Raw genomic sequence first — 21719 nt, 5'->3', positions numbered from 1 at the left:
TGTATTGCAGGAGTTTTGTGGACTGTAACAAAGATGTTTTTCTTTAGAGGTTATGCTGTTTCTTATCCTTTAGAGCAGAGAGGGTTCTGTGTTCAGGTCCGCTTTAAGCAAATCCAGCTTGGTCACAGAATGCATGTGTTTTGACTGAAGGGTAGCTACCAATATTTTCCCTAGTATATTTTTGATTTGGTGGGGAAGATTAAGCAGGAGATCACATGGTTGAGCCACTAAAAGTGATTTCAAATATTTGGACATTTTTAAAAGGTAGCCTCAAATAAGAATTTTCCACCAACTTAAAGGGCAACTGAACCAAGAGGGATATGAAGTCTGCCATATTTATTTCCTTTTAAGCAATACCAGTTACCTGGATATCCTGCTAATCCTCTTCCTGTAATACTTTTAGCCATAAACCCTGAACAAGCATATGTAGATCAGGTGTTTCTGACATTGTCAGATCTGAAAGTTTTTAGTTTCTTGCTGGTTTCTGGCATTATTCAGACACTACTGCATCCTAATAGACCAGCAGGACTGCCAGGTAACTGGTATTGTATAAAAGGAAATAAATATGGCAGCTTCCATATATTTCTCACTTCAGTTGTGTTTTGTTTTTTTTTAAACAAAACAGGTCTGCCTATTGTCCTAATCATCAACCTTTCATACTTTCTCATTCATTGACTCTTAATAAATATGCAGAACAGGTGGCCTGTATTCCCTTGGACTCCACTTGTTACATGCTTGTTCTTGGAATTGGTACTAGTAATCTTTTACCTGTTGGCTTTGCATAGTGGATACCAGAAGTAAGCAAATGACTAGTAAATATGATTAGACCTTTGAAATCTATTTGTCAAAATACATATTTGGGGGCTACTGTTATCTGGCCAACCAAACTGTCAGTTAAAAGGGGCACTATGGCGAAACATTTGAAAATCTGTGCAAACATAGACAAGTATGTTTCTCCAGAGCCCTAAATTATTTTCTCCTATGTTGCTGTCACTTACAGTAGGTAGTAGAAATGTGACAGCGACAGGTTTTGGGCTAGTCCATCTCTTCATAGGGGATTCTTAGCAAGGCTTTAAATCCTTTTTAGGGAATATCTTTATAAAGAATAAAACAATGCTGGCCAGCTTCTTTGCTCGCTACAGTTTTTTGACACTTGGCTAGAGCAACTGCCATTCACTAAGTGCTTTTGAAAATAAATAAATCCCTGAGAATCCCCCATAAAGAGATGGCCTAGTCCAAAACCTGTCACTTTTGTCAGATTTCTACTATTTACTGTAAGTGACAGCAACATAGGAAAAGTCATTTATGGCTCATTTTACTCTGGGAAAAAAACGTACTTATTTGTATATGTTTACATATTTTAAATTTTACAATTTTTTTGCCATAGTGCCCCTTTAATTGGCCGCTTCTGACTCTGAGCCCTGGCAAAGTTCCAGTTTTCTGTCAAATTGCAAATTTGGGGGAGTTGTTTGCATATCTCTTGCGTATACATACTATACAATGCTGATGTAGGAGGTTGGGGCACTTTGCTGACTCTGCTAAAGGGATCCTGAAGTGAGAAGCATGTGGTGGCTGCTATATTTATTCCCTTTCAAACAATTTCAGTTGCCTGGCAGTCCTGCTGATCTCATAGGCAGCAGGAGTGTCTGAATCGCACAGCTGAAACAAGCGTACGGCTAGCTTGGTCTGTCAGCCAGAGCACCTGATCTGCATATGCTTGTTCTGGGCCTATGGCTAAACGTTTTTACAGCAGAGGCTCAGCAGGACAGTTAGGCAATATGCATTGTTTAAAAGCAAATGAATATCAGCCTCCATATCCCTCTTGCTTCAGGTGTCCTTTTTAAATGCGTTCTGGAGAGAACAGTGACCACTACACATAAGGTAGTGGTCACAGTAAGTTGTGATGAGATCACAACATGACCAAAAAGTTGCACTGCATGGTACCGTTGTGGTGTGACTCATACAGTACATTGAAAGTATGCCTCGCTGCCACTGTGATCGCACTTGTTAACCGGATAACGCACAGAATGCTGTGCATTACTGTCGGAACCCACCGCACTCGCGTGAAAGCCCCATAAGAATATTGTTACAATTCAATGATCTTATTGGTTGCACTGCAACGCAAAGGTCTAAAAGGGCCCTAAACATTTGATTTGTGCAGAAGGCATGCAGTGGTAGTACTTCTACCTGCATGCTAATGTTGTTGGGCTGGGTACACTGATCTGTGTGGTATTGTGCACAAACACTCTATTGTAAATATTTCAGCTTTACCATTCTAGCCTGATGACAATTTTTTTTCCAACATGTAAACTTTCAAATGCTGAATTAAGTGAGGAGGCTACATTAACAAAATTATTTTTTATTTAAATTTTTTTTTTTTTTTTTTTTTTTTTTTTTTTGAGACCTGAAGTGAGGGGAAAGTGTAAGGTGCCATTGGTGACTTTGTTATAAAAAATTCTGCTTATTTGCTATCTGCATGTTTATTGCAAAACACCAGATCTGCATATTGGTTCAGTGATTCAAAATGTATTGGACACACACACTATTGTAACAAACGACGGGTCCGTCAGACCCTCCCACTGGGCGGACGTTCTGCCGACAGTAGGACGTGTGTACAGTCTGTCGGCAGACTGATGAGACTATTTTTGACAAATCCGCGGTACGCACGTCCTACTGTCAGCAGAACGTCCGCCCAGCAGGAGGGTCTGACGGACCCATCGTTTGTTACAATAGTGCGTGTGTACGCACCTTTTAATGCTGTATTGGGGTGTGGCATCTCCCTGCAGTGCTGTAATAGGCTTTGCCTGAACAGCCAGATGGCATACTGTTCAGGCTACCAGTAGGGATGGCCAATATGACACTAATCATTTTGAGTTGATGCAAATGTGCTAATTTTATTAAAATCTGTTTACCTTGGGAATGGACCAATCAAGTGTGGTTGTGCTTGATTGGTCAATTTCCAAGCTGGATCAGCTTGCATCAACTCAGAATTAATGTCTTATTGAGCACCCCTAGCTACTGGTCATGACCCCATGGGACAGATCTGTAGATGCCGATGGGAGTCTGTGCTTACTTCACGCATCCAGAGATGTACAGAAAAGTCACTATTTTTTTTAATCTCCTACATATGGTTGGATGCATAAAATAAACCCATTCAGCTCTCCTGTTCTTTAATAAATGGTCTGTTTTTAAGAAATGTTAACTATACATAATGTTCTGTTAATCAACTGAAGTCGTATTATGTAATTAGTGAAAACTCAGACCTGTTGGGGGAAGTGCAAAAGGGGTTAAATGTCCGTTACCCATAGCAAATAAAATCATTGTTTTCATGAAGAATGAAATGTTAGATGGATTAGCTATGTAAGGCAATAACTACTAGTGGTGTACTTTTTTCGTGTTCATGGGTAAATTGCTGCTGCCTGGGAGCAGCACAGGTTCAAGAATGATTGTGTAGGACAGGTAGGGAGTGTACAATAAGGATGGGACTGTAGGGAATAGTAGCACATGGGCAATGCTTGTTACATGTGATGGGGTTGCAGAGATGGTACAAAGATGTATGTTTTATTCGTTGGGCATGGTAGGATGTAAGAGTGAGCATACGGACCATCCCTGTAACTGGTAGTGCTTGTCTCCAGGCTCTGAAATGATTTGCTTTTTGTATAACAAATGGGTAAATTGGTACTTATCCTTTAGCCGGGCGCATCCGGCAGGTGGCGACAAAACTCCACCAGAGTTGCATCTTTCCCTACTATCCATGGCGGCCTGGAGGGAAAATAGTAATTAGCGCCACCTGCCGGATGCGCCCGGCTAACGGATAAGTACCGGTAAATTTTACTTAGACAGCAAAAGTGAGAGGGATATGGAGGCTGCCATATTTATTTCCTTTTAAAGGAATACTATAGGGTGGTCGGGGGAAAATAAGTTGAACTTACCCGGGGCTTGTAATGGTCCCCCGCAGACATCCTGTGCCTGCGCAGCCACTCACCAATGCTCCAGTCCCACCTCCGGTTCACTTCTGGAATTTCAGACTTTAAAGTTTGAAACCGACTGCGCCTGCTTTGCCGTATCCTCACTCTTGCTGATGTCACCAGGAGCATACCGCGCAGGCCCAGTATTGTCTCAGTGGTTTTCAGACTTTAAAGTCTGAAACTGGAGGCGGGGCCGGAGCATCGGTGAGTGGCTGCACAGGACGTCTGCGGGGGACCATTAGAAGCCCCGGAGTTCCCCCCCCCCCCCCCCCCCCTACAGTATTCCTTTAAGCAATACTAGTTGCCTGGCAGTCATATGCTTTTTAATCATATTCTTCCTCCAGCCCCATACGCACGATCGCTCCCACGCCGCCGTCCTCCGCAGCCTGGATCCGCCGCTACCAGGTCCCGCCATAACCGCCAGTCGGCCGGCAGACGCGGCCAATTGTCCGCATCACAGGGGGCTCCCTCCATATAAGTATGCGTGAGGCTGCATACTGCGCAGCCTCATGGGTATGGAGGGAGCCCGTGTGATGCGGACAATTGGCCGCGTCCGCCGGAAGTGACGGGACCCGGTACCGGCGATAGAGGAAGCGGAAGATGGCGGCGTGGGAGCGATCCAGGCTTATGGGGCTGGAAGAAGCCCCATGTATGTATAAAAGCTTTTTGTATTTTTAATGAAGGTTCCTCTCTGGTTTCCTTTAGGTTTTCATATACAGTTTCGGGGAAAGGCAGCCTTCAGGTAGCTTTAATTTTATTTATTTTTCTACAACACAAACATGAAATGTGGACAAATGGCAAAAAAAAAATCCTGGATTGCTAGCAGACTATAGAAATCTATTGTACCTGCACTGTGTATGACACAAAACAGCCATGATTTTCCCTAGTGTGTGCCCAGCCTTATGTGGTAAGCCTATGCATTTCATTCCATCCCTAAAACCCCTAAGTAGAGCAGATACATAGTGTATTACTAACCGGGCAATCAAAGTTATAATCTCTATTACTTGTTTATAAATGATAATTTCCCAGTTTACCTGACTCTTATTTGGTACGTTGCTGCAGAAAGGAAGTTGCAGGGCATGCTGGGTTGTGCGTTTTTGCTTCTTTATTACCCCTCAGACGTAACTAATGTACAGAAGCAAAAAAGGACAACCCAGCATGCCCTGCAACTTCCTTTGTGTGGCAACGTACCAAATAAGAGTTAAGTAAAATCAGGAATGATCATTTATAAACCAGAAAAAATAGATTTTAACTTTTGGATTTTCTGATTAGCATCCTTATTACTTGTTTACCAGATAAAAATAAAGAATTGATTTTTAATTTTATGCCCGACAGTTACACTTTAATGCAGTTTATTGCATACACCCTTTAGTATTCACGATCCTGCCACCTAGCATTTTCACAGTTGTCTGATGCTTCCATGCGTAGAAGACTTGGAGGATTACCAAGACTGCTGACAAATGGGAACTAACATGTTTCAGCCATAATGTATCACCTGGCATCCAAACCTGCAGCAAAATATGTAACCATCTTTCAGCTGTCCGACTGCCAGAGAAGAGAGGATGTATTTTCATCCCCAACAAATTTTTGCTTAGCCAGTCATTCACATAAAGCCAATGACACTGTAAAGCTAACCATAGACCTATAGATTTCCTCCTAGTGTGGCAAAATGCTCATTTTCTCTCTGATGGGAGTGAATTCAGCAAGGAATGGATTCTTACCACACAACTGTGCAATGTTATGGCCTATAGCAGTGTTTCTTAAACCTGTCCTTGTGACTTCCCAACAGTGCATGTTTTGCAGGCAGCCTCACCTATGCACAGGTGGGGTAATTAGAGTCTCAGCTAGATGGGATTTCATGTAGCTGAGGCTCTAATTACCCCACCTGTGCATAGGTGAGGTTGCCTGCAAAACATGCACTGTTGGGAAGTCACAAGGACAGGTTTAAGAAACACTGGCCTATAGAACTAACACTCCTGTCCCACCCTGATTTACCTAGATTTTTTTTTGTCGTGTTCTATCGATACTTCAGTTTGATTTTGGTAAAATTAGATATAAATTCGGTTGTCTGGCTGTTTACGGCATCTGTTCCCAGCAGTTAAATTGAATTTGTAAGAAATTGAAGGGAAAAATTGGTGTGAGTACTTTTTTTTTTTTTTTTTTTAAGGTGGCCACTAACTGTCAAATTTCTAGCAAAAAAATCATTCGAGTGATCAGATAATTCTGATCGGATTGGTTGTATATCTCCATTGATGGGCACAATCTAATATGAATGATTATAAAAACAGTTGTATATTCATTGAACCAAAATTTGGATTTTCTTGTTGGTTGTGATAGGAAGCAAAGATTGGTTCATTGATGGTGGTGTGAATGATGTATTATTCAGTGCTGCGTAATATGTTGGCGCTTTATAAATACAATAAATTACAATATTTCACTTCTGATCAGAATTATCTGTTTGCTTAAACGAATCATCGCAATGCAATACCTGTGTGATGTTCACAGCATGGACCGTGCGGTCTAAAGGTGGCTACTAACAATCCAATTTCTAGTGAAAAGTTGTTTGAGCAATCAAATTCTGATCGGAAGTAAAATATTGTAATGCATTGCTCACTACACCATCAAAGAACCAATCTTTGCTTCCACTCTATCACAACCTACAAGAAAATCCAAATTTTGGCTGGAAAATGTCAATCAACAGCTTTACATCCAATTCGATTACATCCGTTCAGAAAAATTGCTCAAATATATATTTTTTGGGCTAGAAATTGGCCCGTTAAAAGCCACCTTAAAGACTCTGAAGTCTCAAAAAAAAAACACATTTTTGCTTGACTAACTTGATAAGTACTAATGCCCTACCTAAAACGCTGCACGCTATTAACCCCCCCCTGAAATCCTGGGGGTGGAAATTTGTGCAGCGCTTCCTGTAGAGGCAGAGCTTTAGCCAGTAGCTCTGTCTCTACTCCCGTCAGTTGGTGCTGATCGTCGCCTCATGCCGCCCCTCTGTCGCCTCATGCCGCCCCTCTGTCGCCTCATGCCGCCCCTCTGTCGCCTCATGCCGCCCCTCTGTCGCCTCATGCCGCCCCTCTGTCGCCTCATGCCGCCCCTCTGTCGCCTCATGCCGCCCCTCTGTCGCCTCATGCCGCCCCTCTGTCGCCTCATGCCGCCCCTCTGTCGCCTCATGCCGCCCCTCTGTCGCCTCATGCCGCCCCTCTGTCGCCTTTCATTGAGAGGGGTGGGGGAGAGGTGGCAATTAGTGCTGATTGATGAGAATGGATGCAGAGCTGCAGCTTGAAGCTCTGCCTCTCCAGCAGCAAAATCCACGACCACGTAAGTTTGTGAATTTTTGCACTGGGATTTGGTGGGTTTAATAGTGATTTCAGCTGCATGGATGTGGTGTTTTTGGTAGGAAATTAGTGCTTATCTAGTTAAAAATGTGGGGTTTTTTGAGACTTCAGAGTCTTTTTAAAGGAATATTATCGGTGTATGCATTTATTTTTAAATGCTGTATGTTGTAGCACACATTAGGACAAGTACTAGGAGCAATTTGATTCCTCACACAGCTGTTCCTCTCAGCAGTAAAATCCTCCGTCAGTGTTGGATACAAAATGTATCTAAATAGAGGGCTAGACCATGTCTCTGCACAGGGGAGTTGCTATCAACTCCTCAATTTATAGTTTAATTATCACCTTGCTGAAAGAATCTTATTGATATGGTGGTAAGGGGTTAAAGATTCTAGTAGTGTGTGTTTATTATCTTTGCTTCTCTTGACTGATAAAGATACTAATAATGCTAATTGTAGACAGTGGTCTGCCCCTCTCAGCAGCTTGTAAAGTGGATGCAGCCTGTAATTAATCACCACAAGCAGGCAGCCAGGCAAGCAGTCTGAGTGTAAACACAGACTAGTGTTATAGCTAGTTATATTCCAGCAATATTACAACTTATTTAGTTACCTGTTCCCACCTCAGATCAGCCTGTTTCTCCTCATGTCTCCTGCATGCTGTGAGTGACACAGTGAAATATATTTGTAAGCTGTGTGACATAGTTATTAAGTAGCTCAGGGTGATCTTATACTACTATGAGCTGTGTGAGAAATGAATTTTTAAGCAGGGATAGCGAGAGCCCTGGGTGAATAAAGTGCCCCTAGCACTAGTGGTAATGTGTACACTAATATAGAGTATTAAAAAAAGTCGTTTCAATCGATAGTATTCCTTTAAGAGTGTGCGGCATCTCAACACACCGCATGCAGTGCATTACTGCAAAACATCCACTCGTTAAGTGAAGCATACATTTCATTAATTGTGATGCAACATGCAGATATGTGGTGCAATACCCATTGTGAACCTAAACTTAAGGAGTGCATTGGTTAGACTGAGGTCAGGTTAAAAAGGTTACCTGAATGGACATGTGACATAACATTAACATGAATCTATATATTACTAATCCTATAAGAAAATAGATGAGGGTCTTCAGATAATTTCCTGTTTAAGAATGTTCACTGCCCCACTTGCATAGATATTACTAAGGCCGGGGCGTTACGTGGGTGGTGGTGATCGTCGGTGATTTGTCATCAACACATTTAAAAAAAAAAATATTGTGAAAATCGCCCCAGTGGGGCCTGAGCGGTGCCTTCCGGCAGTCATGTACTAGCTGAGCTCGTCCATACCGCCTAGGAGGTTAAAATGCATTTTGACAAGGTGTGAAAATAATAGGAGAAAACTCAAATACATACAGGTCTCTATCTCATAACTGTAGGGCGTGTAGATGGGAGTGTGCAGACTGACTTCAGATCTCATTTGCTGTGAGTTTGGGGATTATCTTCTTCTACTGTCTGTCCCATCTTCCTTAATGTATTGCACCACACTAAACAAATAATTGCAATATAGCATTGCTACACAAGTCTCTTATACAGTAAACATTACAAAATAGCAAGTGTCACCACAATCCTGAATAAATGAACACTGCAGAACCTGCAAGAGCACTCTAATGCTGGATACACACGGTGCGTTTGTGCACTCGATTTTCCCGTCGATTCGTTTATTTCCAACATGTCTGATTTGGATTTCGATGGATTGTTAGGTCGATTCGCATGCAAAGTATGCCGAATCGACCTAACGATCCATCGAAATCCAAATCGGACATGTTTGAAATAAACGAATCGACGGGAAAATTGTGTTTACTGCCACTCTATGTACACAGCTCACCCACCACTGTATAGCATTGTTTACTGCCACTCTGTGTCGCTGCTGGGAACAGTAGTACACCGCTCGCCCACCACTGTATAGCATTGTGCTTTGTGTCGCTGCTGGGAACAGTAGTACACCACTCACCCACCACTGTAGAGCATTGTGCTCTGTGTCGCTACTGGGAATAGTAGTACACCGCTCACCCACCACTGTATAGCATTGTGCTCTGTGTCGCTACTGGGAACAGTAGTACACCACTCACCCGCCACTGTATAGCATTGTGCTCTGTGTCGCTACTGGGAACAGTAGTACACCGCTCGCCCACCACTGTATAGCATTGTGCTTTGTGTCGCTGCTGGGAATAGTAGTACACCACTCACCCACCACTGTAGAGCATTGTGCTCTGTGTCGCTACTGGGAACAGTAGTACAACACTCACCCGCCACTGTATAGCATTGTGCTCTGTGTCGCTGCTGGGAATAGTAGTACACCGCTCACCCACCACTGTATAGCATTGTGCTCTGTGTTGCTGCTGGGAACAGTAGTACAACGCTCACCCACCACTATATAGCATTTCTGTACTGCCACTGTACTGCTGCCAGTCAGCGTGTACTTTAAGGATAAGTGAAATGAAGAAGAAATCCTGTGAAAGAGGGAGGGGCAAGGGAAGAGGTGTTTCCCCTGACGGTTCACGTACAGGCCACAGTGGAGCACCGAAGAAAACCCACTCAATACCGCCCATGTTGTCCAGGAAATCAACCCTCACAAATCCAAAAGAACAGGACCAGATAATTAATTGGATGACCTCTCAAGCGTCCAGCAGTGGGTTAAGCAGCACCAGCACATCACGCACGAGGTCCGAGTCCTCAGCCAGTTACAAGGAGCCAGTGGGCACAAAGCTGACACAACCGGCAGCGACACCACGCACACAACTGCCAAATAACCAGTCCGAAGAATTTCCTCAGGACACAATGGGGTATTCGCAGGAGCTATTCCCAGCCAAACAAACTTCCACCTTTCAAAGGTCAATGGAACAGCCAGAAATGTTGTGCCCGGATTCACAACCATTTACTGTGGGAAATGCACCGCACACTGAAATGCAAGGCGAGTCCGAGGACTTTGAAACCCAAATCCCAGAGCAAGTTGGGCAGGAGGGGTTTCAATTGCAGGAGGTCGGCCGAGAAGATCTGGAAGACGACGTTGGAGTGAGCTGCGCAGAGGTTGTTCTGGGGAGCTCTACTCCACGGCGGCGGCCCACAATCACATATGACTAGTTTGAGGAGATGGAAGAGGAGGGTTTGGACAATGTGGACACAGACCCAGATTTTGTATGTGAAGGAGAACATCGCCGTCGTGGCAGCACAGATGAGTCTGTTGAAGAACCCACTGCTGCACGAGTTCGCCTTGTGCCACAAGGTAGGCGGCGCGAAATTCCAGGCACCACAAGCGTGGAAGTTTAAGTGAGACGCAAAAGAGGCGCAAACAGAAATCGCCAGCAAGGCAGGTGCTCCAAAGTCTGGCCTTTTCTTTGAAGACTGCAGTGAGGATGGTACCATGGTGATTTGCAAGGTGTGCAAGACCCGCCTGAGCAGGGGGAAAAATATTAACAACCTCTCCACCACCAGCATGACCCGCCACATGGTATCCAAACATTCCACTCTGTGGGCAAACGCGGCAGGACAGGGTACCAGCAACACTGCCTCCCTTGGGGTCACCAGACTCACCACCAGACCCTCCTCAGCAGCAGCAGTAGCCCAGCCATTGCGTGGTTCACAACAACATTCACAAACTTCAGATGACGCTGACACTCACTTTCCGGAATAGTGCTCTTGAGGTCTCCCAGTCTTCATCAAACACAACAACCAACAGCCCTTCAGTGTGCAGCCCTACGGTTCAGTTGTCTGTCTCGGAGATGTTTGAGCGCAAGAGGAAATTGCCAGCAAATGACCCCTGGGCCGTGGCACTAACAGCCAGCATAGCCAAGCTTCTGGCCTGCGAAATGCTGCCATATCGAGTGGTGGAGACTAACCGCTTCAAGGGCATGATGTCAGTGGCCATCCCACGTTACGTGGTTCCCAGCCGCTACCACTTTGCGCGCTCTGCAGTGCCTGAGTTGCATGAGCACGTGGTCAGCAAAATAACCCGAAGCTTGAAGAATGCCGTTGCCTGCAAGGTTCACCTCACCACTGACACCTGGACGAGTGCGTTCGGCCAGGGTCGATACATCTCCCTTACCGCGCACTGGGTGAACCTTGTGGAGCCTGGCAGCGATTCCTCACCTGCTTGGCGCGGGTGTTGCCCACGCCGCAAACAGCTGCACCGCCGTCCCTACCACTGGATAACAGCAGCACCTACCTCTCTGACTCCTTCTCCTCCAACGCATCTCAAAGCTGTACCTCATCCGGAAACGCTAACCCAGCAGCAGTAGGATCGTGGAAGCAGTGCAGCACAGCTGTTGGCATGCGCCAGCAAGCGTTGCTGAAGCTGATCTGCCTTGGGGATAAGCAGCACACAGGGGAGGAAATTTGGAGGGGAATAAAGGAACAGACGGATTTGTGGCTGGCACCGCTGGACCTGAAACCGGGCATGGTTGTGTGTGATAATGGGAGTAATCTCATTCGCGCTTTAAGGTTGGCTAAGCTGACACACATCCCTTGCCTGGCGCACGTGATGAACCTAGTAGTTCAGCGGTTCCTGAGGACATACCTAGGCGTGGCCGATCTTCTGTTGAAGGTGCGACGAGTGGCCAAACATTGTAGAAATTCCAGTACTGCTTCGGGGGCACTCGCCAAGATGCAGGAGCGCTTTAATCTCCCCCACCATCGCTTGCTGTGTGATGTCCCTACGCGCTGGAATTCTACGCTGCACATGCTAGCCCGCTTTTGCGAGCAGTACCGAGGCGCATCCGGACAGCTGCCAAGCTTTTGTGGATCCGATTGGGCCAACATGTTGGACCTCTGCCAAGTCCTCCAAAATTTTGAGCAATCCACGTTGCTTGTGAGCAGTGACAATTCTTCAGTCAGCATTACCATACCACTGCTGTGTTTACTGAAGAAGTTAATGTTGAAAATCAAGGAAACAGCTGTCATGATGCAACTGGGGGAATCTGAAGGAGAAAACGATCAGCGTGATGATACCAACATCAGGCCATCTGCTTTAGGAAACGCTGGCCCCAGCAGCTATGACGAAGAAGAGGAGGAGGAACAGCTGGAGTTGGAGCAGGAATTTCATGCCACCACTGACGAGGGCCAGAGCGGTGCACGTTGGACTTCCACAATTCAGCGCGAATGGTCAGCAGAAGCAGACCAGGAAGAAGGTGACGACTATGATGCATCACAACTATCACAACGCTCACAAGAGGATGATGAGGATTCTGGCAGGACTCTGGCACACATGGCTCAATTCATGCTAGACTGCATTGAACGCGACCCACGCATTGTGCGCATTCTGGACAACACCAATTACTTGGTTTATACCCTTCTGGATCCACGGTACAAACACAATGTTCCAAAACTGCTTGAAGAGTCAGACAGGTCAAAATGGAAGAATACCAGCAGGCCCTTGTGGAGACTTTAGAGAGGAGATTGACATCCTCCCCCTCCTCTAGCCAGTTGTACGCCGACAGGCTGACTTCCGCAAACCCAGGACGACCAGGAGGGCAGCAAACAACACAAGCCGCAGCTAGTGCCCAAAAGGGAATGGTATCGGCAGTGTCCTTGGAGTGGGAAAATTTTCTGACACCCATGCAGCAGCCCACAGAACTGCAAGCGTGCAGATCCACCTCCAACACCGATCGCCTGGAGAAGATGGTCAAGGACTACATGTCAGATGGCGTAGCTGTGTTGAACAATCCATCTGCACCCTTCAACTATTGAGTATCAAAGCTAGACACCTGGCACGAACTGGCAATGTACGTAATAGAGGTGCTGGCTTGCCCGGCAGCCAGCGTTATGTCGGAACGCTGTTTCAGTGCTGCCGGAGGCATCGTCACAGATCGGCGTATCCGCCTCTCCACAGAAAATGCAGACCGTCTGACTCAAATTAAAATGAATCAATCCTGGATTGGAAACAACTACGCAACACCCCCGGACCCCAACCAAGTAACATGAACAATGAACATCTGTGATGGGTTAGCGTTTCCGGTCCCTGTTTATTGAACCTTTCATCTGTATTACATTTATGACTGCATGGCGACAAAATGCATTGCTATCCGCACGCTTCTTGTCCTCATGCAAGGCCTGGGTTGCGCCTGAAAGCGTGGCCTTCTCCTCCTGCGCCTCCTCCTGTTCCATCACGTGTGCTGCTGGGTTAGCGTTGCCGGTCCCTTTTTACGGAACCTCTTATCTGTATTACATTTATGACTGCATGGCGACAAAATGCATTGCTATCCGCACGCTTCTTGTCCTCATGCAAGGCCTCTGTTGTTGTCTCAAAGCGTGGCCTTCTCCTCCTGCGCTGCCCTACTCCTGTTCTATCACGTGTGCTGCTGCTGGGTTAGCGTTACCGGTCCCTTTTCCTGGAACCTCTTATCTGTATTACATTTATGACTGCATGGCGACAAAAAGCATGTTACCTGTGCAAAGAAAAATGACATTTTCCGCATTTAAAAGACCATTTTTTCCTTTGAAACTTTACAATCAATTTTCTCAAAAACTATAAGCTATTTTTCAAATTTTTTTTTTCCTCTTGTACCCACTCCCAAGGTGCACATACCCTGCAAATTTGGGGTATGTAGCATGTACACCCGAACATCGCGGCCATGTTCGGCGAACGTTCGCGAACCCGAACATCCAGGTGTTCGCTCAACACTGGTACAAACCCCATGAAAGACCTTCAGCCATGCCTTCTGACTGACCAGATAGTCTATCCCCACAGTTAGATGCTTCCCAAACAAAAGCCCATAAAGCATGCTCCTAATACCCCACAACTGAGCTATGCAATACATAAGCGCTTATTTGCCTTCAAGGTAGACCACAACTATGACAAAACTACAGACTGGTTCCACACTCATCAGCCGCCACACACATGCCAAAAATGGAGGCCAATGGGTTGTAGAACAAATGCCTATGCTGCCCTGCCTGTGGGCAACTGCTACAGACAACACAGTAATGTGGGTTTCCTGGTATCCTCCTCATGCAATGAAGACATTGGGAGGCTAAGCTCGCTGACCCTATGGGTCCTACACTGGATGTTGTGTTGACAGACTCTTCAAAACATGGGTTGGTGTATTGTTTGTTTGCTACGAGCTAAGGCAGTATCAGCATTTTGTTCTGCAACCAATAGACTTCCATGTTTGGTGTGTGTGGGACTGGTTTATAGTTCATTCCAGTTGTAGTCTACACAGCAAGCGGAACACTCTACATGTTGCACATCCATATATGGTGCTTTGGGATCATGTTTTTATTGGCTTTTGGGAGCTATATGAGCTTACTGAGGTCTAACTATCTGATCAAGGTCACTACAAGGAATTGTAACTGATGGGCTTTTGGGGGTTTGTACTTTTTATATGCAATAAAGTATTAAAGTGGATCCAAACTAAAAATACAAGATTTCAGAAATAAAATTGTTTTCTAAATCATAATAATAGCAGCTTTTTTTCAGCTGCAGGATGACAAATATAAAATATTTTACATTTATTGGAGGAACCTCTCCCTTCCTTTCATATTGCCGGGACAGAATCCGGCAAACTGGTGAAGTAGGTGGTGTCAGGCAAAGGAGGAATTGCTAATGGCTGCCACCTGTATAACCCTAGTTATGCAAAGAGGAGGGTGGAAAAAAACATGCACTGAAATGCTCATAGGCTTGAAGGAGTGTTTATTTATCTTTGTATGTGTCAGGGTGGTGCAACTAAATATTTTGAATTAAAAAAATGTTTGGTTTGGGTCCTCTTTAAGGTGCCCATACACTAATGGATTTTCCTTGCAGATTTGATTCATCTGCTAGAAATCTATTCTCTAAAATGTCAGATCGATTTTATTTATTTTTTTAATTGATTTTAAACACATTTAAACCAGTCAGGGGCAGGCATTGACAGATCGATGGTCTATAGATTTGCACTGCATTGAACAGTGCAACTCTGCAGTTTGATTCCTCCTGAATCTATTCAGTTTCAGAAAAGAATGGATTGTTGTGGAACATTGGGTGGAGATCTATGTGTACGGCCAGATTTAGAATATTTTTGGTATGTTTTTTTTTTTTTAATATATAAAAGCTTTGATCATCATTCTGATTCTGCAAATTAACTTTCTGGCATAGTTTATGGTTTTAAAGGGTACCTGAGACGAAAGGGGTGAGGGGGATAGGCATACTTGGGGCTTCCTCCAGGTTTACAGCTTCCTTGCCGTCCTTCCCTCCTCCTCCTCCTCCTCCTCCTGGATCTTCCACTACAGCTCCTGGTAATTCGGCCAGTTGCCGCAGTCCGGCCGTGTGCGTTTCTTCATCGAAGGGTTATATCTCATTATGCACAGTGCTTAGTGGCCATATGGGTTTTCTACCTGCACTTCAGCTTCATATTACAGTATTGATTTTAAAGCATCAACCTATTCAGTGGTGCTGTACAGAGTAAGAAACACACCTGGCCCCATATGCAATTAACTTTTTCTCCTGAGTTTTCTCCTAGGTGATATTTTTAAACTTACCAATAAAATGCCTTTTAAACCACTGAAAAGCAAGAAAACACTTAAAATAATGAATATAGTAATTTTTTACCTACTTTTTGGTACTTTTTCAATTGCAAAGTGCTAAAAAGTTAATTTAAATAGAAGATGAAAAATTATCTCCTAGGAGAAAACTCAGGAGAAAAGGTTAATTGCATATGCCCCCTGGAGTACATGATAGTCAATATACGCACAAAATATTGATATTGGTTCATAATACAGAATCGGTAGTCCTAATAATCATAGTAAGGGCTGGTGCACACCAAGAGCGTATCTGAGCGGTTTTAAAAACGCTTTCGGGCTGAAAACAGCTAGGCTAATGTATTTCAATGGAGCACACCAGAGCGGCTCGTCTTTTCCCCAAATGCAAACGTGAGTCCTGCAGCATTTTTTTTGCTGATTTCTGAGGCGATTTTGCCTCAATGTTAAGTATAGGAAAGTGGGAAAACCGCTCAGAAAAGCGCTAGATCAGAGCAGTTTTCCAAGCGTTTTTGTTACAGTAGCTGTTCAGTTACAGCTCTACTGTAACAAAATATAAAATCTGCTGCACAAAAACACTCTAAAAAACACCAGGCATGTTTATAAAATCTCTCTTAACATACCAGGAATCGCTCTGAAAAACCACTTCAAAAACTGCTAGCGTTTGCACATCCGCTAGTGGTTTTTAGTGTGTGCACTGGCCCTGACATGGTATTCAATAAAGGTATAGCAAATTCCAAGACACCAAAGGGTGAGAGATCACTGCCCTTGAAAGCTTACAATCTTAAGGAATAGGGAGGAAACAAGGTAGGGTAATGTATAATATGTATGCCTCATGGTCGTGTATTTGTAGTTTACATTTGGTAAGGAGCACAACTTAGTCAGAGGTTGAAGGGGAAAGGCCAAAGTTAGAGCTCATGCTCCTCTAAGGAACAGCTAGTGACATGATGGTATGTTCACATTGGTGCGTTAGCAATGCAGTGGAATCTGTTTGATACTGCGCTGCATACCCTTCATTTGGCAGATAGTGTGCGCATTTAGTGTAGCATACTTTTCACTGACTATGCGTTGCATCACACCTATACCATGCAATTCCTTTGCATCCCTATTTTTACATGGTGTTCAAATAAGTGTGGATGTAGGCTCTATCTTGGGGATAGTGTTGGTGTTTCCAAATGAAGAAACCTGGATTCAAACGCCACTTGTGGAAACCTCTTAACGACCTTAGCTATACTGTTCACACAGGGGGACGCAAGAACAATTAATCATTAGATTGGCCATGTAGGGGGACACAGGAACAGCCATTCATTACACTGACCGCATAAAAAAAGACAGGCAGGTGACATAGGAATAGCCAATCATTACACTAACCACCCAGGAGGGCACAGCAACAGCCAATTGCTTTTCCTGTGTGGTCCTATATGGTCAGTTTAGCTTAGCGGTGATACCAAGTCAGGCTCAGGACAGAAATCTGCAGCTCAGAGCGGTAATCCTGTGCCTGAGTGAGTGTTCTATGCAAGAGCTGCTGTAGAGCTCTCTGTGATATGTTTTTTTTTTTTTTCTGTTTTTAGGGCATTAAAGCTTGTAAAAAAAAATTGCACAGCTTTTAAACCCCAAATCTGGAAATAATCATAACGCCAGGGAGGTTAAAATTGCAAACGAGCTATATTTGAAAGTGTCTAAGGGTAGGAACACACTAGGCAGAATTGCATATGCGGTTTCTATAGCGGAAACTGCATGTGCGATTCTGCCTAGTGTGTTCCTATCCTGAGGGAAACAGATTCCCATTACTTTTGTTGGGTGTCTGCAAAAGTGAGTTCCGATTTACTTTTATGTCTTCCAAAATTGTAAAACATTCCTTCACCACAGCCTAGTGATGGGGCATTGATTGATATACAAAACACCTCCAGTTTGCCATGTTTGAAATAATTTGGTGCATGATTTGGAGGTAATGCATAACAAAATGATTAGGTTTTCTGCAATGAGCCATTAATATTGGAAGGGGAAATCCATGAAGAATACCTCACTAATGTCACAACCTGGATTGGATGGGCAGCATCGGCGTCGCTAGGGCCTTTGATCTGGGGCACCAGCCTGGAACCTGTTGCCATGGTGCCCTGGATCGATTCAGTGGCAGGAGGAGGCACTGGGCGGAGTGGCGGGGAGCGGGCAGTTACAAACTCACCTATGATCGCGGCAGACACAGCCTCCTGCTCTTTCCGACTTCCTCCTCCGATTTCCGTCGCCTTGGTTACGGCGCCCCCTGTGATGACTCACAGGGGGCGCTGTTACCAATGCGAGCTACGCCAGAGGAGGAAGTCGGCAGGAGCTGAAGGCTGTGTCTGCCGCGATCGGAGGTGAGTTTGTAACTGCCCGCTCCGCCCAGCTCCCCTCCTCCTTACTCCCTCCTCCTTGGGGGAAGCTGCCTATCTAACCTATACTGGGGGAACCTACCTATCTAATCTACGCTGGGGAAGCTACCTATCTAACCTAAACTGGGGGAAGCTACCTATCTAACCTACGCTGTGGGAAGCGACCTATAACCTATACCAACCAGCCAGCCGAAGACAAGGCAGAAGCCAGGTGAGGGGCTTATATATGTGAAATGCTGCCTACTGAATATGTTTATGTTACATCACTGCTATGTTCATGCACATTTGGCCCCACCTTTGACCATGCCCACTTTTTGCGGCATAATCACGCCCATTTTTCACAGCGGCATGCTACGAGTGCCACACGCTCATTCCCTCTTGGTGCCCCGGATCTCACAGGAACCTAGAAACGCCCTTGATGGGCAGCCATTTCTATTTACTGCTTGCTCTCAGGATTTTACACAACAGTGGTTACAGATTAGTGATCAAAATTCTTGCAATGTAATCACTTATTCTTAAAATGTTTTATTTTTCATTTTTTTCTCTCCATGTATTAAAAGGATAAAAGTTGGAAGCTAAACATAAAGCTCCAAATGTCACACTACTGTCACTACCAAAGGACAATTCTATTGCAGATGAGTTATGCATTTGTATTTTGTTACACAGGCATACCTGCTGTGTTCTGGAACTGATAGTCGAATGTGCTACAATATATTCCTGACAGGAAGTGGTGAGTAGGGTGTGTATAGAAAGAATGCCCCCCCATAGTGATGTGCTTAGACTTTCCTGGGCACTGAAAGGGCTGTTACAGTGAATGCAGAGACCCTGATATGCTGGATTTTTTTATTTCTGGTATCTGCAGATTTCTGAGACCTTTTTTATACCAGTCTCATATGCTGCTATCTTGTAGTCCACAGCTGAGATTACACTTACTGTTTATAACGTTATGAAAGTTATATCTACTACAGACTGGAATGAAAAAGGTAGTCCATAATATGTTACAGAATGGTATGTGTAGCACTGATGTATTACTAATGAAGGTGGGGTTGCCATTAAAACCCATTTCAGATGCTTTTTCTTAACATTCCTCGCACTGGTGTGTGTGTATACAAATATGTAAATTTAAGCAAGATGCTGTGGTAATGAACATAGTCTAGGTAAGGTGATAGTTCCACCAAGCCATCATCCTCACAAGTACTCCTGCTCTGAGCATAGGAGACTGCACGGTCCTTATTCAGGCAGAGCAATGGGGAGTGTCTCCTGTGCCAAACAGGTGTGGGGTAGTGCACAATAACAATGTGTTGGCATAATTGCATGTGTCTATGAAGACACATCACTATCAGAGTGACAATGTGTTGGCATAATTGCATGTGTTCATGAAGACACACCACTATCAGAATGATAGTCCCAGAGAGCAGTGGTGTTTTGGATGAGGACAGGAGAAGCCTCTGGATCATGAAGAGCCTTCCTGCTACTGCGGTAAGTAACTTTATTCTTCCCCCAGGTTTGCCTACGGCTCCTTGCACACTGGCCTTGTTGCGTTGCTCCGTGGTACTTTCCATCTCCTCAGCTTGTCTCAAGGGAGATGCAAGTCTATGGCGACTTGGTCAGTTGATGCAATGCGGTGTGTCAGAAGTATCCAATTCGCCGCAATGATTTTGCAAAGGCTGCAGCATGTTACCGCATGAACCGCACTTACCACACAAATCATGCAGTAATGCAAGTCAATGGGCTAATGCAGGCAGTGTGCACGACTGGAGTGCGGTGTGGTGCACATACGCGGACCAAGGGACGGTTCACACTTGGCACTTGGAGCACTGCTTGCCCGCGATTGCGTTCGGCTCCGCAATCGCAATTTGCAGGCAAAATCTAGAGATTCAGCCTGATTTGCACTTGTGATTCCCGTTCAATAGAGCGAGAATCACAGCGCAGTCAACCCCAAAACGCTGCATGCAGCGCATTTGTGACTGATCGAAATTGCAAATTCTGCTGTGTGAATGTATCCATAGGATTACATTGTAACAGCGCTTTGCAGATCGCTGGCGTTCAGCAAAGCGCTGAAAAATTGCCCAGTGTGAATTAGCCCCAACAGGAATTCCAGTAATGATCCGTGGGGGTTGGCCTATACATATGACCCTATCACCGCACTGTGGTGTGGGGTCATATAAATCATAATTTCTGCGCGCACCACATTGCACACAGTGTAAAACCAGCATTAAGGAAACTAAAGCTGGCCATACACTTGTCACTCCTCATGATGCTTGTCTTCGGGGTGCCTTCCATTCCCTGTAGTCTTTGTATTTGACTGGCTTCCTCCATGGAATATTCTCCTGGGAGTCTCTTCCTCCACACTCCATTTCCCCCCCCCCCCCCCCCCCCCCCCGGCGGTCAGGAGCAATTAGTAATTTACATATGCCTAGTTTATGAAGCAGAAAGAAGCGCTTTTTCTGCAGAATTACAGCGAGTGCCCAGTATCTAAAATAAAATATTTCCTATAAAACTGCGGTTTCTTTCCAGATGACCCTAATGTGTACTCAAGTAGCCCATTAATAGCACAATTCTACGGCTAACCAATTGTTTCTGATCGCTGCAATAATCCATCTGAAACGTTTGGTCATGCTTATTTACAGGTGAATTCACGCTAGTAGAATCGATCAGTTTTTTTTTTTAATTAATCCCATAGATCTGATCGAATTGATTAGCTGCAATTCAATCATTTCCAATGGTTTGCTGCAGGAATTGGAAATTATTGATCAGCTGTGGAATTGTACTGTTAATGGGCAGCTTAAAGGACAACTAAAGTAAGAGGTATATGAGACCGCCATATTTATTTATTTTTCAGCAATACCAGTTGTCTGGCTGTCCTGCTCCTCCTCTGCCTCTAATACTTTTAGCAATAGACCCTGAATAAGCATGCAGCAGATCAGGCGTTTCTTTTTTCATATAATTTATTATGGAAAAATTAACATTCCAATCTTATATTCCAAGCAACGGTATACATTTCACCAAATTTTACAAAAACAAAAACAGAACTCCCCAATCCCCTCCTCCTCCCTTATCCACAAACATAATCATCATCATATCAATATCTCATTATAAAAAATAAAATAAAAAAAATTCCATAATGTTCATGTATCCCCTTAAAGGGAAGGTCCAAGCAAAATAAAAAAATGAGTTTCACTTACCTGGGGCTTCTACCAGCCCCATGCAGCCATCCTGTGCCCTTGTAGTCACTCACTGCTGCTCCAGTCCCCCGCTGGCAGCATGCCGACCTCGGAGGTCGGCGGGCCGCATTGCGTACATTTTTACGCATTCCCGCTAGTGCAGGAACATTATCGCATACATTCTTACGCGTTAGTGGTTCAATGCGTAAAAATGTACGCATTGAACCACTAACGTGTATAAATGTATTTGTTAATGTTCCTGCACTAGCGGGAATGCGTAAAAATGTACGCAATGCGGCCCGCCGACCTCCGAGGTCGGCATGCTGCCAGCGGGGGACTGGAGCAGCAGTGAGTGACTACAAGGGCACAGGATGGCTGCATGGGGCAGGTAGAA

General features: G+C 44.7%; 1 long non-coding RNA gene across 1 annotated transcript in view; it reads left to right on the top strand.

Annotated features, from left to right (window-relative positions):
* Positions 1–4671: 4671 nt before the first annotated feature.
* LOC137563484 (uncharacterized) overlaps positions 4672–21719 on the top strand; it is a 63195-nt gene continuing 46147 nt past the window's right edge. Inside the window, exons 1-2 of the long non-coding RNA XR_011030363.1 lie at positions 4672–4710; positions 18828–18891. This is a non-coding gene — a long non-coding RNA (uncharacterized lncRNA). The remainder of the gene's footprint in view (positions 4711–18827; positions 18892–21719) is intronic.

This window comes from Hyperolius riggenbachi, chromosome 3, assembly GCF_040937935.1.
Source record: "Hyperolius riggenbachi isolate aHypRig1 chromosome 3, aHypRig1.pri, whole genome shotgun sequence".
NCBI lineage: Eukaryota > Metazoa > Chordata > Amphibia > Anura > Hyperoliidae > Hyperolius > Hyperolius riggenbachi.
This window is presented reverse-complemented; position numbering and strand designations above follow the sequence as displayed.